Genomic DNA, 26,475 nt, shown 5'->3' with positions numbered 1-26,475 from the left:
AAGCCATAAGGCAAATAACAAGATTCTCAGGGCTTGAAAAGTCATGATGGTGCTTAAACACTTCGCGCTGGCAATGCTAGTATTGCTTAAAATGTCATTTAATGAGATTGCATTTCTGGGGAAGTCCACAGAATCTATTCCATGTCTCTGTTTTGTAAGGTTTTTCTTTCCTGTTATGGTGAGACGTGTAACAAAAAAAGTCTGAGATGGTGTTTTTGCATTTATGTTTAATTCCTCTTCCAAGAATACATGCTCTTACCATAGAGTTGTACTTTTTTTGTGAGTGTGTGCACAGCTTAGGATTGCTCCTTCAGCTGTGGCTGTAGCCTATCAAGTCTGAGACACATCACTCTTCTGGCTGTGTCACAAGGATGACCAGGAGTGGGCTTAAATTTTAAACCGAGCTGTGGTTTTAATTAAGGGAGAAAATTCTCTTCCTCGATCCTAGAGTTAATATGCAGTGCTATACTAGCTGGATGATATTTCTGAATAGCTGAATGTGGTTTTGTCTTGTCTGGTGCTTCAGAAATGCATAGCCTGACTTTTTTTTAGCTTCCCAACAAATCTGCATCTATGTTGAAGATCAAAATGAAGATAAGCAGTTGTACAGGAGATACTTGTGGGCTACTTACATTTTTGCTCAGTCTTGAATACTGTTCTTTATCTGTACAGTAATTTACTTTGAAGTACGTGCTCAAAAACAAATCCTTATTGTGATTAAGGAGGAAATGATGCTGAAAATCTTTTTTTTTAAAAAAAAAAGCACAACACAACATGCAAAAAAAAAACAACCAAAAAAGCTGTCCAAGGTCCTCTGTTCCTTTGACTGCTAGAGGTCATTCCTGGCAGGACACAGAGGGGCTGTCTTTTAGCTGTAACTCTGTCTGGTTTGGACTATTGTGCTAGTAACTCCTCATGCATCTTCCATTTGTTTCTATCCGGTATTATGTTACCCAGTTTATTTTCAGTGTTTTTTTTTCCCCCCTTCTCCCCTTCCTAAACTTCTGTCAATGTGTTATGGTAATGCAGCTCTGCTTTCCACTCATGAGGTGCCTGCATTCATTGGTGGGTGATACGAATAAGTAAAACCTGTCTCAGTGCGCATTCACAAGAGTGTTGAACTGAGATTACACTGACATCTGAAATTCTGGCAGTTTGTAACTCCAAGTGCTTACACTTTGTAAATCTCAATCGCGTCCTTAATGTAGATTTTGTTTCGTTTCTTGCTAAAGAGTAAAAAATGTAAATTTAGAAAAGACTGTCACTCTCCCCCTTGGTCTTCGAGTGATTTAAGTCATTCCTTTGTCAACAGATCTAATGTGTTTTTACAGTGATAATGCCTGGTTAGTTTTCAACATCTGTGCACTGGACAGAAACAAATTCCTACTGTACGTCTTGGGTGCATCGCATCTTGCTGTGGCACGGGGACATGAATGTAAAACACGTGGCTTCTTGCAACAAGTACAAATGAGACCGAGCATTGTTTGAAAGCTATGATGAAAGAAAATAGCATCAGGCACAGGTTTCTTTGATTGTATCGAAACTGTCCTCCTTACTTGAAGAAACTGGAAGTGGAGTCGGTCTGCAGTGCCATAACTGGCTCTGGTGCTGCTGACTTCTGGAGAAGGTCAGATCCGGGTGACGGCGGTGTGACTCAGGGCGCGTGCTGGCATGGGCTGAGTCACAGCGCCGGGTACACGTGCCTTCTGTTGCTTGCAAAATCCGAAATCTGTGACTCTGGCCTTTCCTAAGAAGAGACTGAGCCATGTCCTGAACAAGTAGAGCTGAGCGCTGTGAAGAACAGGGCTTGTCTCTTGTGTAAACAGATGTGTCTGCACTCCCACCAGCAGCTTCGGGTTTGTTCATGCGTGAGTTCTGCTATGGCTTTAGCTCTCATAACCGAGCGTGATCCTTTCTCTCACCTTTGTTCCTTCTCCACAAATCTCTGCCGCCTTCCTGCACACCCCTATGTGCATGGACTTAGACCGTACGTCAGCTGAAGTAGCCTTGACGCTGCTGTATGCTGCAGGCTGTCTATGAGCGTGTTTTTTTTATTTAGAGCAGAGGGAACCAGAAGGAGTTATCTCCCTACCTCTGACTCTGAAAGAACCTGGAGGCTAAGCAGGTACCAGGGATACACTTGTAACTCTGAGAGTGCACAGAAGATTGTTTTTTCTGCCTTGTTTAGTGAGGCTTGGGTTAACATTGCCGCAAGGGTCTTTCACTGGTCTAGACCTTGGAAACAAAGGCTGTTCCCCAGCAGAGAGCTGATGAGCCTCAACATGTCAGATTGAAGACTACCACTTGCCCTCGTACAGCATCACATGCTAAGTAAGGAAGGGAAAGTTCTAGCTGCAAAATTATATGGTTATACAAATACAAAATACTTACAAAATAAGAATAACGTGCCAAAATAAACCACCGCTCTCTGTAGCGGAAAAATAGAGCAGCTGCTCTTGGGCAAGAAGGGTGTAACTGTAGATGCCAGAAGTCACTCTCCTTGCTGGAGAGTAGTGGTGGAGTAAGAGGGCTCGCAGCTCCTGGTTTCTGTTGTGCAAGTTGTATGGGCTTTAAGTATAGGGCTCTCCCACCAGATCTCATGCCTTCCCAAGGGGAGAGGTGGTGAGACATGGCCATGCTTGCTCTGTGGGCTCTGGGCTGGCCAGTTTTGTGATGCTGGCGTGCCTGGTGGCCCCTGGATGGGGGAAGGAGAGGGGCTGGTGGTGACGGCGTCCAAACTCTACCTCCAGTGGCATCTCGTGTGGTCATGGACACAGGCATCTGGGGAGATGCGGTGCAGGAGCAGAGAGCTTGGATGGGCTTTGGTGGCTGGTGGGGTCCAGGGCTCTCCACTTGCTGCAGCAGGGCTTGGCCTCAGGCTGCCTCCAGCCAGTCCCTACTGGTGTCCCCAGTGACTGTCCAGCTTTGCTCAGTTTGTTGGGCGTTTGTTCTTTTTCACAAAGGAAATGAAGGTAGTGATGCTGATATTTTAAATGCAGAAGTTGCGGACCCTCTGACTTGCCTGTTCACTGTTCACCAGTCAAACACTACTTTGTGTCAACTAAAATGTAGTTAATTCTTTTTAAAAAAAAAAAATCAGTCAAAAGTCACTTCTGGCCAAACCAGTATCTAGTACTTCTTATCTGAGCCTTTTGTCATTTTGTGTCATTAAAAATTAAACTCTATTTTGCTTTTTAACCCCCCCCCCCCCACCACCACCAAAGCAGAACTTATTTTAAAGCCTGAGGAAAGGAGTTTGATTTGAAGTCATTCTCAATTCTTTCAATATGCAGATCCAAGTTTGACATGCAATATCAAACCCTGTTGATCTGAAATAAATTGATAAATAAAATGGTTGTCAGAAACGTTGCCAAGCCTTCCTCATGTAGGATTTTGACTGCCAGCTGCATTTGGTTTTTATTTTTAGGATTTCTTTGTATTGTAGCAGGTTGAAGACTTAAAAAATGAGGGTTGACATCTTGAAGACCAAGATCATCTCTGGAAGCCTAGGCCAAAAGACACTATAGTTGCAAGATCACTGACTTGTGTAACAATACATTTTCTTGTGTTTGCATAACAATGCTGCAATTAGTTCTCTTTCTTCATCATCAACTGAATTTTTTTAGTATTAAGCAAACCAAACTCTCAAGGATGCTGTACTGTTCTTTCCCAAATGAGAGGTTGAGCGTGCCAGCAGAATTTCAGTTAATTGGCAGCATTTTGCTCCTAAGCTACTGCACGTCATCTTAATGGCCAGACCTTGTGCTGCGTGCGGAGCCAACGACAGGTGGTAATCTCATCCTTCAGTAACGGGGCTCCCAGTGGTGCCACCAGCACGCCCACCGCAGACACCCCAACTCCTTTCAAAGAGACTGGGTGGGAAGAGTAAGCCCATGTATTTTTGCGTCAACATTCAGCCAGAGCAAAGACTGGTGAGTTGTGCTCTGTTGTGATGTCTGTGGGTCCTACTGCCTCTGTTTGAAGAGGTATCCGAGTGGCAGAGCCTCCTGGATCTCAGTGCCACGCTTTATCTTCAAGACTTGTGCCTTGGTTGTGTCTCTCGATCTGACCATGCAAAGTGCTGAATGGTCTCAGGTGTGAAGTTGAAAAGTACAAGAGGAAGTACCGATGCCAAAGTGCATGGCCAGTTTGGACAAGAAAACATTGCATTTGCTAAATATGTAGTATGTTTTTTTCCTTGCGCTCTCGCCTTGGCAGAGCAAGTGGAAACTTTGTCTTGGAAACTGGATTTGGAGAACCCCACTGGTGTCTATACTCGCCCACAGCATTGTGAGTACTCTGCCAGCGCAGTCCCTCTTTGCTGCAGAAAGCTCAGAGGGGAGCTGGTGTTGCTGGAATCCAGGTACATCAGCACTCTCTGCTGCTTGCACTGAAGAAAGCTGCCGTGGTTGACTGTAGCAGGCCTGATCTGTGGGGCAGCCAGCTGGGGGCATCTGTCTGTCGTCTTCACCCACTAGCTCTTGCTTTTTCAAGAACCCACGAGCTGTTCCTTCATGGGTTCAGGAGGGATCAGGCTGTGCTTATCCATACTATTGGATAAGTGCAGATGAAACCCTAGGTACAGTATTTAGCCTGTCTGAAATATCAGCCTCAAGGGCCATGGCAGAAGTTGAAAACAAGTACAGTACATAGCTGTTTGTTGATTTAAAGACTCTTAGAAAGAAGGAAAAAAAAACACCACCTTTTCTCTGTTTATTTTTTTTAGCACTTCTTTCAGTCTGAGTTGGACCAGTGCTGCTTCGCTGATCCATGTGAAGCTTGCTGAGCCATATAAAGACCCTGCTGTCATGTTCTTGTCAGATACTCTGTCATGTGTTCCTGCCCAACTAGTAAAATGTCATGCACAACAGAGCCTTTCCTACACAGAACAGCCTTGGGCAAATGCACTCTACTAGTGCCTAACAGCCCATGGGATCTAATCTCTGCTCCCTTACTGACTGTTCATAACCTTTCTGTGCACTTCAAGACTCTTCAGACTAATCCCTTCTCTTTAGTTGTAGGAAACAAGAATCTGGGGAAGGGAGCACCAGCCAGGGATGAGTGTGGGGACCCAGATGTCTCCTATGGTAAACCTACCTTTCACTCCCTTTTCCACATTGTTTTCAGGAAGCAACGTGTCTGTGATGAGTGAAACACAGGGAACGGTTTAATGTGTTGTTGCTTTTTTTCCCCCCAGGAAGAAAAGCTCTCTGGTCTAACTTGCTGCATGCTCTGTGCTTCTAGATTTTTGGAAGACCCTCTTTGTGATCCCTGAAGGTGACGGCAATAGAGCTGTCCTGCTGCCCACCTTGGTTGAGAGATCATACTGCACGCTGAGATCCAAGGAGAAGCTAGCAGAGGGATACATAACACTCCGAATTAATGCATTAGGTTTCCAAATAACTGTGGATTTCTGCAGTTTGCCAGCATTGGTTGATACACCCTGAGAACAGCATGCCTTTTCTGAGCTGCAGCGGGAGAGGCTTGTTCTGTGGACGTGATGATTTGGCATTCCCCACGGGATGGTCCACTTGGGGGCACGTGCCAAAAGTCTTGTGAGGTCCCAGTGTAATTACTATTATGGAGATCATTTTAGAGTGAAGCAGGTACCGAGAGGTGACATTTGAGGTTGGGTGGAGTTGAGATGCCTGATTAATTGCTACAGTTAATTAAATCCACCTCTGAAAGCTGAGAAAGGTGGAGGTGCTGGCTGAGGAGACATGCAAGTGCAGCATAGCAAACTCCTCAGGTGAGCTCCAAAATGTTGGAGCTTGCTTGATGCTGGTGTGTTCTTCTGGAGGCAAATCTCTCTCCCAGTCTCAATGGTTATTGGGCTTGGGCACCTCAAGGGATTGCATTAAGCTTCAGATCTTTGTCCATGTGAATCCAACACAGTCTAATAGTAGCTGTAAGAAAGCAAGTTAAGTCAACGGGTGGCTGCTCTTTGCAGCAGCCTCCGTTGTGGCGCCCACATCACAAAACAAACTCGCTGCTGTCAGTTCTGTGGCTCGGCAGAGCGCCTTGCTGCAGATGCTGAACATCTGCGCTCATCTCCTGTGAGAAATTCAGCCCTGCGGGTCAGGGCTGGGCTGAGATGGCCTGGCAGCCAAGGTGCCCGTAAAGAGATCACATTTTTCATCAGCTCTGCCAAAATGATTCCTTTCACCCTGTGACCATTCTCTGAAGTATTTTTACAGCTACACTTTAGAGAGATGCAAATCAGGTGATTTGCGTGTCTGCAACTAATGACCTTTGCACTGAAGTCACAGCAGGAGCAGTGCAGATAACACCAGCTCTGCTGGCAAGCTGAAAGCGGGCCCTTTGGTGGCAGGAGCCCTGGTGTCCTGCCTGCTCTCCCCTGGGCAAGAAAGAGCCCCCTTAGGATTAGAGCTGGGCTGGGGCCCAGGAGGCCAGCCCCCATTTCCCAGTGCTGCCCCTGTGGCCCTGGGGTCACTGCTCAGAGGAGCAACCTGCTGGTGCTCCTGGACCTAATTCAGTCCAGGCAAGCTGCGCTAGCCAAAAGTATTGGTTTGAGAGGTGTTAGTGAAAGGGCCTGGGGTGCCAACAGTTCATCCAGCTGAGCTGGAGGGGATGTGGGGCACAGCTTGAGGCAGGTAGAGGCACAGCTGAGGTGGGAGAGCTGAGGGTCACATCTGCAAAGGGGAGGACATTGCTTCTTTCTCCTCCCCGCAATAAGCAAACAGATCTTCAAAGCAGCTAGTTATTTCAGTGAATCACACCTGGGACTAATCTGCGCTCTTGGATCCACTCATCTTTGTGCGAGGCAGGAATGCTGAGGCTGTCCCCAGGAGCTGGAAATGAAGGGTTGCTCTGCTGTGTGGCATATTCCAGGGGCAGCGAAAGAAATACTTCGTATTACTCCTCGTAACAGCTCTGAAAGTACCGGGAAGCGTGCCCTGGTTTCTCAGTAGGCTGTAACCCTGTGGAGGTGTCTGTGATAGCAGCTGTGGCCGTGCGGTACCTCTGACCTCTGCAGACCACGGTGCTGGAACAGATTCAGAGCCCAGGATGGCTCCGCTGGCGGAGGGGAGAAGTCAGACAGCCTGGGGACAGAGGGAGGAATAGCGCCCACTGGGATAACTGGCGTCAGGACTGATATGCTTTCTTCAGTCTTGGAAAAGGTTCAGCAGGCTTAGCTTCTCCTGAGACAAACACTCCTTAGAAAAATAAGTTCAACCACGGGAAAGTGCCCAGACATCACATTTTCAAAACAGAATGTTTCCATTTGCTTTCATGCATTCACAACACTTTAGTCAGTCTGTCTGAAACTGTAACTGTGCTGTTACAGCAGGAGACTCGGGGCGCTCTATCTTACTGCATAATCCCCGTGTTTGCTCTAGGTATGTCGTAGGAAACAGCCAGAGGCTGGGTCCCTTTCATGGGGTGCTTACTGCCCTAAATGACAGATCTGATAAATGAGCATATAACAGACCTCAAAAAAGGGAGGAGCACGATATTACAGCTTGTGGATTTGTGGCTTCTGAGCTTAGATGCACCTATATTTTATCGGCTTCCTCACTTATACCAACGTGGAAGGCCAGATTCTCGTGCCATGTGAACGAGGAGCTCAGCACAGGGCCTGCTCTTTGATGTTTGTAGGCAAGGGGATTTCTCAGGAGCAGTCTGAATGAGGTGAGGGGCTGATGTGTGCTGACTAGAGCTTGGAAAGCTGTTCTGAGCATGAGAGAAGGTGTGAGAGATGGTGCAGAAATGCCTCTGTGATGAGGGAATGAAGGGGAACGCGAGGTCAGTGCTGCAGGATGTGCTGGGGGTGGGTCGGGTCGCACGGGGGACCAGGCAAATCCATTACCTGCTCTGTGCCTAAGCTTTGCTGCTGTGAAACAGGGCTGGTACTGCAGTGTGCTTGGCTCCTGTGGTAACTTACTTGATAACAGAGATGTCCAGAGTAAACGCAGCTAAGCCCGGATCTGGGTACGCTCTGGGGTTTGTGCTCTTCTTTCTTTTTGGTGCCTTTAGAAATCCTGCCAAAGTCAAGTGGCTTTGAGAAAGCGAGCTTCCTATCAGCAACCAGAGGCTGAAATCCCAGCAGAAGACCTGTTATTGTATTATTGTTGTTCATTAAGCACCTCCTTTTGGGGGTTAAAGTAGCCTGTGAAAATGTGTTATCACAAGCAGTGGGCTGTCTTACCTCCTTTTGGGAGGAGGAAAGATATGCTATCTATACACTGCAAGATCCATTCAGAGCGGCAGCCATGCAGATTGTCCCCCTTCCCCCCAGTTCTCATCTCGTGGCGCTACCTGGGCACTTCAGATAGCGCAGATAACTCGATTTACCTTGAATTAACTTGAATTGCTTTCCAAGTAATTCAGGGTTACTACTGGCTGGAGGAGGGCCTTGCCTACAGTAGCTCGTATGTCTGCAGCCCTGGGCTTACGTAGCTCAAAACTTGAATACTGATCCAAGAGGAAAATGTTTCCGATGTAACCATAGAGGGAAAAATCACTACAACTGTCACATCCATGAAGAAAACTGTGTTTGTACTGACTGCTTGATGGCTGTTGGGATGCGTGCTGTCCCTTCCTGCTGGCTCCTGTCCTGAAGCGAGCGCTGCGTCAAGCTACCCTTCTGCATGGAGGCCCTGAGCAGTAACTGCTGGGATTTTTTGGGGTTGGTTGAAAGTTTAAATGTGAGTTCAGGAGCTTGTGGGGTAATAGATTGTGTCCTGTCAGATTCAATGCCAGAGGGTATAAAATGTCAGATAATTAGCCAGCTGTTGGGATTAGATAACATAACTTAATTAAGGTACAGTTTTGCTGAAAAACATGCATTAAGACAGGAGCAATGCCATTACCGAATACCACACTAAATACCATGTAGCAACATGTAGTCATCTTTTCTAGAACAATAGAAGAATAAACAGACAAAAATGGATAAAACTTTTCACATAGTGCGAGAGATAATCAAATAATTTATGGCAAAACCTACTTTTGTTTTTTCCTCTTCTAAATCCTTCATAATCCAGTACTCTTTTCCATTTGTAACTTCTTAGTGTTTCCTGAATTCCTTCTGAACAGTTTTCAGCTGACAAGTTGCTTGCGAGGCCTCTGCTCCGTAAGTAGCTGGTATTTGTTTGTGATGTGCTTGACTGGCTGCTGAAATCAGACCGCGCTCTTTCTTTCCAAGTGAATGGCTTAAACTTTTTAAGCACAGAGGAATAATGAGCAATGCACGCTTAAACTGCGTCATTTGATAATTTATATTAAAGTCATGAAATCTTTAGATTTGGGAATGCTTTCACAGGTAATGATCCGGGCAATCCAAAAAGGGAATAGTGTGACAGGACTGGCAGCAGCAGGCATATTTCTTTGGCTTTTCTTCCCCCTTCACAAGTACTTTGTATTTTTTAACTTGGTGGAAAAAAGTGCTTGAGCTGCTGCCGCTTGTTCTTAGTGGGGTGTTAGGTGTCCAAGTGTGGTAGCTGACCTTTCTTCTGGGCTCCTGGAGGATTCAGGTTGGGCCCCGTCTTGCGGTCTGTGCCACAAGAGGAGCACTGCCTGTCCCTCTGCCAGTAGGACTGAATCCCACTTTGCCAATTTATCTTGGAAGGAGGGGAGCTGGCCTGAAAGAGAACAAACTAACGTTGGAGTTGAGAGGCCAGTTAGGACTCAAATGCTTGAGCTTGGTCCCTACGCCCTCTTAACACTGCAGAGATAACCCGTGTGACTTATTTTCAACGTACGTCTGAAGAATTGATTCCTTCCTCTCTTGGAGGTATCAGAGCTTCATTATTTGGGAGTTTGTTCAGTAGCAGACTCCTTTCAATAGATAAAAGCATTGAGGTAAAACAGAAAACATTGTGTATGGACTAAGGACAGCCTTCGTGATACCTAATGTTACCACATTCCCCAAAGTTAGAAGCTGGATAAAGGGGATGGAAACTGCGATTTCTGGGGTAGTGGAAACTTTGAGATGGGTCAAGGAGAGAGGGTATTTGGGATCTCTTAGCCTGTAGGTCACCCTTGTGTTGCCCTGAGTGGCAGACTAATGCGTGTGAAGAATATGCTTATTTATATCTGTGGTTTTTACCAGAGGGGGTTGTCAGATTATACTTGATAAAGCTTGAAAATGTTTCTGCCTTTATGGCACTCTTGAGTTGCTGAAAGGAACAACCAAGCAAATAACTGATGACTGATTTTTTTTGCCTCCTTGTGCAAAAATGTCTAAATGCGTGGTTTCAGCAGATTCCCTACCACTGGAAGTGAGATCAGCATGAGTATTACAGACTTCTGGCATGAGGGAGAAAGAGAAAAGGAAGGAGGAAAATGATCACTTAAATATATTTTAATGGGACATAACTGTATCTACATGTATTTCATCCTGGCTTTGTATTGACTCACGGCCTTCCCTTTGTTTATCTTTGTTCTTAACAGGAACAAGGCAGTGATTCATCGGCAATATGCAGGGATACCTCACTTTGCATTTGTATGGTATTGTCTGTCCAGTGCCTCAAAGGTCTCTTACAAACTATAAGGGCTACGTCTTCAGCTGGTATAGCAGTGTTATGCTGACACCATCTGAAAATCTGATCCTGTCTCAATTCCCTTTTTGTCTGTGCATGGTAACTTGACATATCATAACATCAAAGATGCACACAAAGTAAAAAAAAGACAAAAAGCAACCATAAAACAATGCAGTCTGCTTATGGATGACTTCTCTAACATCAGCTCTTACTGCTGTGGCAGCACCTGCTTCCCCGTTCTATAGGTAATCCTTGTTCCTGCAGTTTTACGTGTCTGCACTGAAATGCACTGTTTGAATGAGTTGAAGTTAGCAACTGATGTGAATTATTTTGTGTGACAGCACTGTTTACTGTTTACAATCTCAGTCCCAGGGGGGTCTCACATATTTTGTGATTTATCTTGCACGTCATAATTTGACATCGGTGAAGTGTCAGTGCTGGATGTACATTCAGATGCAGAGAACTGCTCAGAACTCCCTTCTGCAGCTGCTTTCTGTACCATAATTATACATCAGTTGGGAAATGTGTGCTAGTGATAGTTATACTATCACAACTTCCCAAAGTCAGAATGTCGTATTGGACCAAGAACTAGGAAAAAAAAAACATAGCTCTCTGCAAGTAGTTACATTGATCTCATCACCTCCACAAATAATTTGTTTTGTAATTACAAAAAAAAAAAGCCACCAAATTGTACTGACTAGAATTGATTCAAATCCTAACCTGAATCTTTTATTATCTGAACCTATATCAGGTTTATTGGGTGTTCTGTTTATACGCAGGCCATCATATTCTGAATGTTCTGGTTTCATTGGTTACTCTACTTGAACACATGCATTTCTGAATATTTTATCCTTATTTTTGGGGACCTTCTGGAACTGGTCTGCTGTTCTAAGCTTTAAAAATAACTAGTGAAAATGCGTGTTTTTTCAGGTAGTTATCTTAGTATCTTTAATTACAAGTGATCCGTACATACTAGCAAACATTGTTTCATGGTTTTTAATGATAAATATTCCTCATTGTTAGTAGACAATTACTAATGAAAAGCACTCCACCTGTGTATTTCCTGTGCAGAGGAACAACCTCCAGGAGCAGTATAGGCTGGTTGTTATGGGGAGATGCTGAAATTCTTAGTAACACTGCAGAAATAGCAGAAATGGTTTTCTCCTGGTTTTAGGAGGAAGCATTAGTTTTACAGCCTAATCATCACCTCACAAAGAACTTCAAACTTCATATTTTGCATCTGACTTTTTCTTCCTACTTAGTATTTGCCTTGCCTTTTGCAAAAGACTATTTTTACTGCCTGCACCTATGCTGTGGGTGAGTTTGGGTCAAAACCACTCTTTTTGGTGACTGCCAGTATACGGTTTGGTAAAGTATTTTATTTTGAACCCTCAAAATAATTCTAAGTACTGAATAGAGATTCCTCGTGTAAGGGTTCTTATATGCGTGACAGTCATGTTTTTTTCTTAAATTCTCTCTAATTTTCAGAGAGGTCTCATGACAAACTGTGGAGGCTTCCAGCAAACTGGAGTCATGTGTAATGTAGTCTTTATTTCTGCACATTAAGCAAGTGCTCAAGGATTAACTCATCCTGCTCCCTGATGTGATTTGGTGGTCTAAAGCAAACATGGACTAATATTCCCCCATCTGGGCTCTTACATTTCCCTGAGGCCTTATATAACCATGTAGTACAACGGGATGCTGTGTCACTTCTTCCAAAGGTATCATCACCAGTGGAGACTTGCCAGGTGACTTCATCCTCCCACTCAGTTTTGCCTCTGTCTCACGGTTGTAGTTTGGGGAGGGAGCTTACCAGCCTGTTGTCCTCGCGCACGTCGCTGAATTTTCTTCACACATTATCTCCCGTGGAGTCCTTGAGGATTACCTGGCCTTTTAGGAAAGCTGAAAGGCCTCCTTTTATGGCTACTTAATTGCTATCGTAAAGATGCCTATTTTCTGGTACCCCTCAAGCTTTCTTTTCTGTTCCCCTAAGAAGGATTCCTTGGTATTTGCCTTGTTAAATATTGGATATTTCTAGCTGGGTAGAAATGTCTCCTGATTCTTTTTCCTTGTGGTCACAAATCTGTTTCTTCTATCTCCAGTTCTTGTACCATCTGTCCTTCCCCCTGCAGCATGTGTGGCTATAATTTGGGTAACTTATTGTCCAAGAAGCCTTTGTTTTCTCAGATGCTGTGCATTAGTGACGTTTGAGTTTTATACTGTAAGCGTCTCGTTCTTTTTTTATGGACCAGGAGTATATTTGGACAACTATCAGACTGGAAAACCTGAGTGCAGACATGTCACTACCAGAAACTCTTCCCTGCTCACTTGCTGTTCCCTTAAAGGAAATAGCCTTTTTTCCAGGCTGTCCCCCAAATTTGTGGTCAGCTGTAGTACCTTCCCCAGAAACCCTAAAAAGTTTCATTTCAAGGACTGTGACATCACTTTTTCAGAAGTGCTGGGTGAAGCGTAAGCTCATTTCCCTTGACACCACTTCTTAATGTATTTTTGTTCATCAATACACACAGCTAATGTGAAGAGGCAATTTGGTCTCAGCAGTCATTCTACTGAGGATGAAATACTGATAGGTACTTCATTTAATAAAATAGTAATGCTGTGCAGCTGTACACCGTCTCTCCCACAAGGATCTCTAGGTACCTGAAAGAGTATTAAATAATTAAGTCTGACAATACCCCTGTATTTCATTACTTCCATTTCACAGGTGGATTAGCAGAGGTTAAGTGACTTGACCAAGGTTAGAATAAGACATTATTCCCATGAGGAAGCCTGCTTGGGGCATGGTTTGTACATGGGTGGATCTGCTGGTCACATATCGGGTCTGTGTGACAACCTGGGATTTCTGCGCAGAGGCAGAGCCAAAGCCTGTGCCAGAGCAGGAGGGAGCTGGGAAATCCTGGCTCTGTTTTCTTAATTTGTTTCCAAATGTCTAGGCCGAGGATAATCCATACTAAATGCGGTGACAGGATGGAAGGGTTTGATTTGCTGAAGCCATAGAAATATGTAACCTGGTGCCCAGGAGACCAGTAAGCATTTGTTTCATATCCACTGATATCTCCTGTCCAGTCAACCTAGCAAGTCATATTTTCATAAAGTTATTTTGCACCATCTGTATCAAGAATGGCAACTTGGCCAATTACAATGGATTTTAGGTTTATTCTGTGAGAGAGTTTTAAAATGGAAAGAATCCAGAAGTGAGCCAAGGGGAGGAAATGCTGTATCTTTCCCAAGGAAAACCAGGGCTTGATCCTGCAGGCAGCTGAAATGTGCTGGATTAGTTGTGTGCTGAGCGTTCAGCACCTTTTCAGAGATGCTCAGGACTTTGCAGAGTCAAAGCACTGAGCTATAAGGTTAAGCATGAACATTAATGAAATGTTATCTCTCTACCAGATGGAACTAAGTGACAAGTACTCTGGCTGTCAAGCGCGGAAAATTGTGAATCTGTCGCACATCCCCTGACAACAGCAAGGCAATCTTAAAACTGACTTATGCAATAGGAATCGCGCTGCGCCGGGGGTATCTCACGTGGTCAGAAAGCTGACCTTTGGTGGGAACTGTGTGCCACTGTTTTTTTTGAAGGATGCATCTAGTTTTCTGATCAGCTGCCACCCTGCAAATCTACTTAAGAGGATGTTTTTCAATGCTAAAATTGCTACAAGCAAAGGCTCAACTTGCATAAAAATTGCATGTATACTTGAAATCTTAACAACTGATGATTCCAGATAAGAATAGATACTCCATTCTGATCAGCCTTCGGCTGAAAGGTGTAACCACTACGAGCTTTTTGCTGTCAATGAAACATCTTCGCCCTCTGTCAGGATACAACAAAAACAAGATGTTGCCATATCAGAGCGCAGCAGTGGAACTGTCCTGGAGCCTTGAGGGATTGCCTCATATTTTACAGACTTAACTAACTGCTGATAAATGAACACCTTTTTTTTTTCCATTTTAATACACGCATACTATGCATGAATGATCATGTAGTATTATCACTTCATCCACAAGTGAAATACCGTCTTTTCAGAAGTGGAATGCAGAGCATAAAGGGAATGTACAGGGAAAATGCTGACATGTTTGAGGTGGAAATTCAGATGTAAAGGGGAGCACTGAATATAAAACAAGCTTTCAAAGTCACTTGACATCTAACTGCATCTCTGGTTCAACCTGTTAGCTGCAAGGTGATATCAAAAATAAAACAAGGTAATTCAGAGGAAACTGAAGTTCCTCTGGAAGTCTGAGTGCTTGTGGCTTCCAGAATAAATTTACCTTCGCTTTATAATTGACCTCCTGCTTGTTGGAAAATGCCCTGGTCTCCCTTCTTTGAAAGAAGGTATCATTTTCTCGAAGTTTAGATGAATGGTTGGAGTGGATTTTTTTGTATAAAATATTCATTATGAACAAACTGTGAATTTGTGAATATGCATGATTCCCCTTTAATCTGTTTTCTGAGAAACATTTCCTTTCAAGAAAAAAAAGACAAATGGGTCTGCTCAAACTGACCAACAAAACTAAAGTATCAAGTGCCTAACAATCTGTGCACAAGCTGCCTACAGGCATGATTATTTTTTCATGTAAAGAATTTGCTGAGTGACTTTGAAGAAAACCACAAAAAGTGACTGCAGACAACGCATAAAGGACTGAAACTTGCTCCGTAATTTATGTATTTCACTCTAATAATGAGACAGTCTACAGGTAATGGATGTCAAGTGGTTAAGATGAGAAAAGAAAAATTTGAGAAAGATAATTCAAAAAATTGAGGATCTACCTACCAGAAAACCCCTATTGTGCCTGTGAAGCATGTTCATTACTTTATTTTCTTTGCGGTAGAAGGGGAAGGAAAGTGGTCAGTGGGCTAGTGCTTGGACAAGTGTATTTAGGTGTTGGCAGAGGTCAGCTACTTATTCCAAGATGTGAATGTTTCTTCATCAGGTGGCTTCTTGGAGTTTTTCAGAGATTGCCATTGTGTAAGATAGTGGCAGCTTGTGGGATTCCTCTGCTGCCATCCCAGGTGTCCATAAAGTCATCGGGAAGCACAGTCTTGCTGTCCCCTTGTCTGGGCAGCACCACTTGCTATACTTCCTCCTTGGCTGGCTAATCCTCTGTCCCCATGGTACATCTCCTTGGAATATTTGTGTGGGAAACAGCCTGTAGAGAAAGGGGAAGGAGAAGGGGAGAATGCACAAATTTCTCGTCCTACCAAATGACTCAATGAGGCAAGAGCTGCCATATTTGCACAATCAAGTTTAGGTTGATATATCTGTATCTCTTTCATGCTACTAAGGAATGGTGGGGGTAAATATTGGGAAGCTTGTCCCAAACTCAACTCACAACAGTGCTTATCCAAGATTGATCCAGTTGGTGGTTTTAACAATGATGGCATCCAATGACTTGGTTAAGACAAGTGTCTTGGTGCTTTTTAAGATGGTTGTAATTCTGTCTGAGGTGGCCGAGCCTTGGAAATGTTTGCCTTTGAGTTAGTTACAATAGTCTGAGGTCCTGGGCTACTAGATACATGGCAACCGTGATGGTAGAATAGTGGGAGAGATGATTATAAACGTCTTCTGAAAACGATCTCTCCACATTACTTAATCCTTGTCCCCTAACACACGTTTTATTGTACGATGAGGGTACGGTGCTTCTCAAGATGTTGGCCTGGTGGAAAAGATTTCTCACTCCTTTAGGTAGGTTTCAGTAGAGGCAGTGAATAAGAGTGAAATATTCTGCTTGTGCAATTGCTGCTGGTAGTAAAAACCATGGTCCTAGATGTATGCGTTCACAGTAATGAAAGAAGATTTCATTGCAAGTAGTGGCAGCTTCCTCATTGGTCATAACTCACCACACTCCCAGTTCAGCAAGTCTTAATTGGTGAGATTTTTTAGCTTTCTCACAGGCAACTTCCAAACCATCTCATTAATTTCAGTAGATGTTTATGCTGTCAAGAGATACTGAGCTTTCAAGGAGGTACTACCCTGAACAAAACAGTGTTCTGAATGTATAGCTTGTGGCTTAGGTAAGCACAGGGTAAGAGATAAGTGCTCTGATGTGATAGGACCAGAGATGTGAGAACAAAGCTTTGTTTTCCTTTTCCACAGTAAATCAGTAATTAAAAAAGACAACTAAATCAGCTGACGAAGTCAGTGCCTGTGGGCAGCATGGGTCAAGTAAATTATGTGGGAAATCAGAGAGTTCCCTTGACTTCTGAGTGCTGGGCAGCACTACCCCATTTTATGAAAAGCTCTGAAAGTCTCCTGTGATTAAGTTCTTTACAGCCAGGAGAAAAGGATTGCAGGAACAGGTCTCTGTCACGTGTGCCAGATTTAGGGTGTGCCTCTTGTCCCCACTGCACCCATGTACTCTTGCCTTCAACTTCTGCGTCATGCTTGTGATGAAGTGGGTGTCAGAGCTGGGGGAGGCAAGGATGTGCTGAAAACCCATGAGTGTGCAAAGTAGATATTCAAGGGATGGGAGACTCAAGTTAAACAGGTAGGGAGAAGAGGGTGCACCTAGAATGCCCTGTAATAGGGGAGACTAGAGGAAAGGAAGACTTTTACCTCCAGAGTTTGTCCACTTTGTTCTCTAGAGTGGGACCAGCAGCTTCATAATCAAAAGCTGTCCAAAAGCAGAAGCTGTGGAGGACTGCTAAAGCTTCACGTTACCAAGTGTTGAGATGGCTCCCGTCGCTCAGTATTGAAATGCAGCCAGTGCTGGGGTAGGTCGTGCAGTTGCAACATGCACATCATTTTTGAGCAGGATATCAACTACGTGCTAGAGAAATCTAGGCAGAATGGGAGCTGGCTTGGGCATCCGTGCTTGCATCTCTGGGCTCGTGAAAGTGAAAAATGAAATATTTGACTATTGCAAACAGCTCCAACACAGTGATCTTCAAAAACGTGTTACAGGAGCACTGCTTTGCTGCTGGCTGTGGGGAAAGGAGACTGCACTTCTGGAAGCACCCCAACCTTTCCTTCCTCTGCCACTTGTATATTGACCCAGCTTAACTCTCTCTGGCAGGGTCAGGAAGCACATAAGTTCAGAAAGGCTACCTGCCAACTTTCATTTTTCATAGTTTAGTCATTCATGGTTTTCTGTGGAAGAAACGCCCTGTTTGGTTAGGAGGTAAACTTATTTTGGCAGGGAGGTAAATTCGCAGTTCTCACTGTCAAATTATGGCTAAAAAGAAAGAGAAACCATTTCTGCATTCCAAGAATTAAACTCGTTAATGTATGTAGCATTACATTTTAGCAAAGTAATCACAGCTGAGCATCCAAAATGTTGTCTTGAATGCTTGAAAAAATTACTGAAAGTAGAAACTGAAAGGGTTCTGCAGTGTCCTTTATGAGAGAAGCTGCTAGTAATTCCAGTATTGGGTCAGCAATTCAAGATGTTAAAAAAATATATAAAATATTTGTCTAAAAGATGCACGCATATGCATATTTAAGTTTTTTTTAAAAATATGCAATTTGTATGTTTTCAGTATTTCAATCCATACTACTGCCTCAAGCTGAGCATTTGTAATATCTATTATTTGAAGCTTAGGCTTTTGAAGGACATATATGTATGTACACAGATACATATTAAAATATATGGAAGTACACATTATGTAACATGTGGCTTCAAAAAAATAAAATAAAGGGGGAGCAGAAAGCACAGATCCTGGTTCTTTTTTTTTTTGGAATTACTGTGTGACTCTGTGCAAGTGCTTACATTGAAAAGAGGTCTCTGCTTTTGAGCCCGTTAGTCTTCGGAAGCAAGGCATTGTATATTGTATGAGTACTTTTTTTTAGCTTTACTTAAATGTCTTAAAAGCAGCACACACAAACACACACACACACGCAAATCTTGAGGGCTGATTTCCAAGGGTGTAAATTCAGGTCTCAAACTGTGGGGGAATTTCCTCATTGATACTTGGTGGTTTTGGTCTAGGAATGGACCTGAGAGGATCTTCTTAAATACTCCTTTTGAGTGGTTGTTTGAGTAGGGATATGTGAGAACTCCTTAGGTTGCTGTATGTATCTACACAGAAGTGAATTATTTATCAGGAAAGTTGAAATGGATGCTTCATTTTTGTTTAGTGTAATTAAGCCCCTAATGTTAATATATAATCAAACATATTGCTTAGGGGTTGACTCTTCTGATTCTCAGCCTGAAGATATTGTCTCTTTCCTCCTTTTTTCTCATTAGTAGCTTAGATAGGCATGAAAAATCTTTTGAGCTCAAATAAGAGATCTTTGTTGTTGTTGTTCTTGTATAGTTCAAAAGCAGTTAAGTTTTAAGACCTCAAACTTGGCACGTGGCCACTCTCAGCTGGCAAATACACCCTTGCTATTTTTGCTGTGTGTGATTTTTAGTTCATCTGGAAGCTGCTGCCAAACAACTTTAGTCTAATTCTCCTGCCCCTTGCCTCTTCCTATTGCTCTCCAAGTGCTCTCATGTGCTTCCACCCAGTTAATGAACCATCTGTAAAATGATGGAGTAGCTTAGTCCTTGAGTTCTCTGCTGAGTCCCCAGGCCGTGGTGGTGGCTGGTGGCTCGCACAGCGACTGCAGTGTCAGCTGGGCTGGCAACGCTGTGCCCTGCCCGATCCACCATCCCAGGGATAGCCAATCTCTAGGTACTGCAAGGCTAGTCCCTGCTGAAGCCGTGACCCCAGGTGTGAGGTGTTTCATCCCTTCACCATTTCCATCTGCCATCTATCATTATGGGCAATTGCATCATCACAACCGCATCATTTTATCTGGCATCAAATTTGCAGCTTGGGAGAAGATTCTCATAGCTTCAGGTGTGCGAAAATGGGAGCTGGAGTGGTTTGTGAATGGCAGGTGGGAGTTGTTCAGTGGGAAGGTTAGATGAGATGGTAATTGGGAGAGTCTTCAGGCGAGTTAACAGAGATAAGGAAATTTCTGCGGATTTTCTTTTCTGTTTTACAGCAGTTCAGGAAATGAAGGCAAATGCTGTATCGAATGTGAAAGCAAAAAGTAGGAGTGAGCTATCCAGAGGCAGAGGGTAAATACAATAAACTGGCTTGGACTCTATTAATAAGCAATTATTCTTCCCAAAAGTACTCTTTTAAAAGGAAGATCTATTTTTTATCAGATTGAGGGAAATGCTTTTTTTTTTTCCTCCCCTGTAAATTTTCCCAATTAAACTTCTGCAGGAAATGTAAAAATCTTGCAGATCTTTTCTTTTCCCTTTGTCTATCCCAATTTATCAGTAACAAACAGAAAATCTGTCTGGGAAAAGATGCAGAGGAAAAAAAAAGTTTTTGTTCCATCTGTAAAAAGAATCAACGCTTTTCTGAAAGACTTCAAATGGTACATAATTCTCCTTTACCATCGCTGACACTTATTCTATATATTATTACAATAGTATTTTGAAAATATAGCTGAAGAATGTAGTGTATCACAAACGTATTGCTTGGCTTCACCAGGAGGAGTTTGGTTAGCGATTGCTGCATTGCTGCATGTGCAGTACTAATGCTTCCTTTTCCAGAACGGAGTCTTACCTGTTCGTGGTCCACCCACGTTTCCTGGCATGCTTGGCAATGCTTACAGTCAACGGTGGCTGGAAAGCCAAAGCCCCTTTGAGGAGGAAATACTATGAAGATGAGAGACAGTATCCAAGAAAGATAGAAAAGTAGCCATCGAGGGACAATGTACATTTAAAATATAATAAATATGTGGAACAGCAAAGTTGCATGTTAGTAGTGAGTTTTGATCTTTTGGAGTTATAAAAGCCTTAGGCAGGCCAGAGGAGTATGGAAATACGAGCACTTTCATGTTACATAGGTTACGTATTTCTCACAAACACAGAAGGGTGAGTTTGTACTGAACTGGTAGTGGAGTGAATTAAGCAGACAGCACTGGCAGCGTAGCCATAACTTGCTGAGAGTGACAAAACTGAAATTGGCAACTGAAAATTAAACACACCAAGGTTTTTGATACGGTTTTGTTTAAGATAACAAGTGAGACATCTGCAGAAACTGATGTGAATTGTCTAGATTCCCAGACACTTTTTGCACCAGTGGAAGCTTGGGAGTGTGTCTGTCTGCACATGTGATCTTTGCTATGAGTGTCTGGCACAATGTGATCCTCAGAAGCTGTCTTTGCTCCATCTGCACTAGGGTCTTTGCTGATGTCACTAATTGGGATGTTTCAGTTTTAACAGGAGGATACAGTAAGGACAGAGTTTAATCTTGCTACGTGTAAAGCCTGAAGACTGACTGCAAGTTCCTCAGTCCCTTCCCTGCATCCAAGATGGAAGTTTATGAAAATGATGTGGGCTGCAGTATCACTGAAGCTTGGTTGATACTTGTATCTCTAATCGCCTTCTGATTGGACCTGTGTTCAGTGATTCCTCTGCTTCCCTAGCTCTTGGCAGACGTGGTAATGAGCTGGTTGCAGCTCGATGCCGAGCAGGTGATAACAATGAGGATTGTTCAGGAAGAATGGGTGGGACTTTATGCCTGCCTCAGCTTGTGTGATATATGTCCTGCTATACTATTATATGACCTAAAGGCTTTCTCTCAGTCTGGAGGAGAGGAATCGAGTCATCTGAAATCAGCCATGTAGTCAGCTACTTTCTTTTAGGAAAGTGTGTTTCTGTCGATCTTTAGCTTTCTTGAAATTTCTTTGAACAGAAAATACAGAAAAAAAACTAAAAAATGAAGGGAGGCAAAAATTTGCAGCAGATCCATGCATGTGTTTACATATTTTTAAAGATAATTTGCGTCCATTTCTCATCTGCTAGTGGCAAAAGAAAATCTTTACCAAAAGCTACTGAATGGGGAAAAAAATAATTAGCAAGTGACAAATCTGCAGGTCAGAAAATGGACAAGATGGGGGATGGATGGGAACAAGCTAACAGGGAGATGCAGAGTATTTTCGTCTTGGGACTCTTCTCTGCACTAAATATCATATGGTCTGAGTAAATTTCAATGAATTTTCAGTTACGATTGTTAAACTTGGCAGTGTGGGCTGCACGTTCAGCAGGACAGATTTATGAACTTAACTCATGCCGGAGGTTAGACCTGTGTGCTGTTAGCAATAAAGGAGCTAGTAAACTTGGTACGAATCCCTCCGCACCTGCTCAGTTGAAGGTCATGATGCGATAAAAACCACAACACTCCTCATCCACTAAGAACCTGCAGCTCTCTAGGAAAAATGCGTAACTACTACTTTTTAATGCATGCGTTACCTTTATGTTCAGCTTAATTGATCATCCAGCACCCACGCTTAACTTCAAATTGTGCATCGTGCATGTGGTTTTGGTCAGCCTTGTGCACCTTTGCGGTGCTAGCATGGTCTTAGGTTTCTAATTTGCTTTATCTTGCTCTTCATTCAGTCTGCCTCAAGACCTTGTTGAAGCTTCCAGTATGAAAATTCAGGCAGATATATATAAAATGTATTAGGCTGATGTCCTGAGCTTTAGGATTAGTGATGCTTTTTTGTGTGATTACACAAGGTGCTTTATTAATTTGCTGGTATCCATAGGGCTTCTGTTTTTCCTGTATGTATTATGCTGTTGTAATTCTTCAAAACAAACAAACAACTATCATTTTTCTGGTCTTATCTCTTATGGTGAATCTCCTCCTTGTGGATCAGAGAGATCTTTTCACTGTTAAAAAGAACACATTTTTCCCCTTTAATACACCATAGTGAAGTTGATAATACTCATGCAAAGCTTTAGTATTTGGAAGCATGTTATATACATTAAATTCTGCAAAATTCCAGTCAAGTTAGTAAGTATTTTTTTCCCACATTGTAAAGATGAAGAAACACAGTCAAAGTAGTTAAGCTACTTGCCAAACCACACAGTGAGTTAAAGACAGAGATATGATTGGACTTTGTGGTTCCCAGTCCGTGTTCAGACTAGTAAAGTATATTGAACCTCTGGGTTCTTTTGTGTGTAATATCCAAAAAGTCTTTGATTTCTTCATGCAGAGGGAAAATGTCATTGACAGAAAGACCATTTGATTTTTCTCAGCCTCCAGGAGAATGTGAATTTTTTTAGAACTGAATTTTTCATCAGAAAATTGTATGCTGACTTTTATACGTCACAAATGCCATATGGACTCCTAAATATGGAGAGGGAATAATTATGAGCCCCTTTGTACTGACTCACTTCTCTGATTTTTAACTGCATCTTAAGGATTCTGAAGCTGATTGCTAATGTGATGTACTGCTTCTGTTGTTAGATGATCTTAGCTTTTTAACTGAATACAGCCGTGCAGTACCTTATGATTAATTACATGTACAACAGGTGTTGATCTTGTTGGACTGAGATTATGAAGTTCTCTGCTATCCAGGTGGTCTGTTTTAATATAAAAAGACCAGTAGCATAATGAGCAAGAAATTGAACTAACGAGCGGGGGGTGGTGGTGGTGGTGGTGGAAATACTTGAATGCATTAATCACCTTTAATAAGCTTAGCCAGCTCAGCACAGCTAATCAGCTGGGAAGTCCTTGCTTTGAAGAAGCATCAATTGTTGTATACCCAGTAGGGTAAATAAAAGATAAGCCAAGAGCGGTGGGAAGGGTGTTTGTATGTCTAAAAGCTTTCAAGATTTTCCAAATAAAAGGCACCTGGTATGATGGTTTTTAAAGTTATATTAGTCAAAATGAAAACGCAGTTACCTTTTGAGAACGAAGAGGTATGTCATTCAGATATTTTCAGATGCACTAGCATGGCAGTAATCAATGAAAAATGCTGTTTACTGGCAGTGTACCTCATCTTAATTTTCACTTTTTTAAGCAAGCAATAGGCCTAATTTAAAGCCCTTTAATGTCCCATGTCCATGAATCCTCAGATCAAAAATTTGGGGCTAAGACGCTAATTTTATTTTAAAATGTGCTGGTTAGTCCCTTTTCCACACAATGTTTTCCATTTCGTATTTATCAAGTTGTTGTATCTGAAATGGTTTGACAGTTAATGAAGTTTATTTGATGCTTAGTTAATGGCCTTTTTAGCACAGCATGTTTAATTTTTTCTTTCCCTATCATCATAAATATATTTTGTTCTTTTAAATCCTGGTTTTGAAACTCTTATCCATACAGCAGCAATGACTGTTCGTGTTGTTTTACTGCAGAACTTATTGGAGAGTTTCAGTGTACAGAAACATTACAAATGCACAGAACCTTAACAATGGAATCTGCCCTTTTTTTGGACTTTAGCAGTCCTTCTCTGTTGCAGCTATTAGGAAAAACTGCTGCTGATTCTGGCATTTGCAGTTTAAGACTGCATATTTCAATGATATTTCAGTCTTTCATGCATATTCTTTCAACAGCTTCTGCTGTGCTGGAAAGGAAGGAGAGGTAGTTCCCTCAATACCTGTCACACTTGGAATATGATTTTATCGCTCTGTTCATGTGATTATTTTTTCCCCAGAGTTTAATGCTGTCTCCCCCCACCCATTTTCCTGTAAGTTTTCTTTGGCAGTTGAGAGATTGTGAGGTTGGAGGGGTTTTCTTCCATTCTGCCTTTTTTTTTTTACATTGTTATTGCTAAGCTACTTAGCTTCAACCTTTTTTCTTTTTTTTATTTAATTTAAAAATATTTTCCCTGCTCTCCTGTAACATTCAAACAGCTGAACAGGTCTTCAACAGACTTTCCAGACCAATTTATCTTTGTATGGAACTGAGCAAGCAAAGCTTCAATGTTTTTGAGGACGGGAGAAAGTAAGATTGAGAGGGAAGTTGGAGTGTACTTCACAGCCATCACCTCATCTAGAAATCCTGGTGTCCTGATGTAAGGACATTGTAGGTCTGTCTGAAGGACTTTCTTAGAAGGAAATAATATCAACTAGTTTTACACTGGTAATACACTCTGAGTCAGAATAATGTGTTTTCTAGAAATGTGACTGCAGCTGCTTAGAGGCATTTGGTTGCATCAAGCAACTTGCCCTTACCCAATATCTTGGAATAACTTTTCCTATACAGTAAGAATCTAACAATGTCCGTAATGCTTTTGCCTTGATGTGATTTGCTGTTAAATTTTCTTCTCACAACTTCTGTGCAATTATTAATGGTGGTAATATCAAACTTTGGGCACGTCTATACAAGTAACTCAATACAAATGAAGCAGGACATTGATACTGTAGCTGGGTGCTGGGGCATGGCTCTTCTGTAAGTAGTAATGTTCCGATGCCGTTGTAATTACGGAGTAGGTAAGACCTAAAATACCAGCAGCATGTGGGCACGTTCAGTAGCCACTTTGCACATAAAGCTCCTGGGGTTTTCACAGCTGCCTGGCACGTAGTTTGACAGGACCCATGCCAAACTGACTGAGGAGGTGATTTCACTCTCATGGTATTTTGTGTTGATGTACCTCATTCTCCAGTAGTGTTGTGATCAGATTGAGGTTGTCACATATTCCTTAACATGTTCAGACAAACGTGCTCAGATTTGACATGCCAGGGAGAGATGCGCAGCCAGGATGCTGTAGGGTGAGGAAAACCTCCAGAAGTTGGATGTTTGCAGAAATGTCCATGACATCACTCATTTAAAATGTAGTCCTTGTAAAGCTCCCCTTTTAGTAGCATCCCCAGTACCCGCAGCACAGCCTTGAGTGTGCAGGAAGCCTAGCTGTGTCAGCTGGGGCTCTCGACATAAAGACTTCAACCAAGGTGAGAGGGAAGCTGGAGAAAGAGATGAGGGGTGGCCCTGTACATGTGTTAATGCATCTGTGCCAGTGACCCTGCAAGCAATGACCTGGATGCAGTCAGTGACTGCAGATGTTGCCTTCTTCAATTAGAAGAATTGGACTGTGTCCAAGCTGCTGATAAATATTGAGTCTGAAAACTGGTTGGTTCTTATTTTGGGATATCACTATCAAAGTCGTTTATTCATAATTATGATCCTTGAGGCTGGAGTACAGCAATTTGCTTTTTTGCTTTGGGAATGCAGAGGTAGGGGGAACAGCTGGTTTCCCTGCTCCTGTCCCAAAGACTACAAACTGTCAACAGTTCTGGGTGCTTTAAGAAAGACATACAATTCATGTACATGTTGTTGCTAACAATACTGGGATTGAACAGTCCTATTTGCCTGGTATGTTAAAACTTGTTTCATGTCATCTCACCATGGATAAGTCAATGTCACATCAATTGAACCTTGCACTGAATTGCCCTCCTTCCAGACTGTACCATTGTTTGAGTCCTGCATTTGTTTGTACACTGTAAAGGTGTGAATAAAACTTCTTTCAGAAATCTTGGTCTGAAGTCCAACCTTCATGAAGTGTTTTTGCTCCCAGACTTGACTCTGGTTAGGCTAACAGAGGACAAACTGTCCATCTGTCATTTTCCCAGAAGACATCAGATACTTTACCACATGTAAACTTTATAGTGAGTTGCAGAATAAGACAAGAAATAGGTACAATCAGGTATAACAGAGTCAGTAAGTATTATTGCAGATCTTCCTATCCCACTTATCCAGCAACACAGCAAACCTGAGCTCTGTTCATCCGAAATGACTGCTAATAGGAGGGGAGAAGGCTGGAAAGAGGGAGTATGGGCTGGGGTAACCCCCATCACCCTTAGGCTCAGAAATGTCAGAAGAAGGGATCTAAGGGTTTTGGTTGACAGCAAGCTGAACGTGTCAGCAGTGTGCCCTCCAGCCTCAACCCAGCTGTACCCTGGGGTGCTTCAGGCACAGCACAGCTAACAGGTTGAGGGAAGGGATTGTCCTGCTCTGTGCTGGTGCAGCCTCGCCTTGAACACTGTGCAGTCTCTGGTGCCACAATGTAAGGACATAAAACTATTTGAGAGTGCCCAAAGGAGGGCTACAAAGATGGTGAAGGGTCTAGAGGGAAAGATACATGAGCAGCAGCTGAGGTCCCTTGGTCTGTTCAGCCCAGAGCAGAGCAGGCCGAGGGGAGGCCTCATGGCGGCCTGCAGCTCCCTCACGAGGGGAGCGGAGGGGCAGGCGCTGAGCTCTGCTCTCTGGGGACAGGACCCGAGGGCACGG

At 43.0% G+C, this 26,475-nt stretch overlaps 1 protein-coding gene across 1 annotated transcript in view; it reads left to right on the top strand.

The window, feature by feature from the left end:
* The window catches only part of GLI2 (GLI family zinc finger 2), a 399,847-nt gene that overhangs the window by 22,805 nt on the left and 350,567 nt on the right, over positions 1 to 26,475 (top strand). The window lies entirely within an intron of this gene.

The sequence above is a fragment of the Anser brachyrhynchus genome, assembly GCF_964034855.1.
Source record: "Anser brachyrhynchus genome assembly, chromosome: 7".
In the NCBI taxonomy this organism is placed as follows: Eukaryota; Metazoa; Chordata; class Aves; order Anseriformes; family Anatidae; genus Anser; species Anser brachyrhynchus.
Note: the sequence above shows the minus strand (reverse complement) of the source record. Positions and strands in the feature narration are given on the sequence as shown.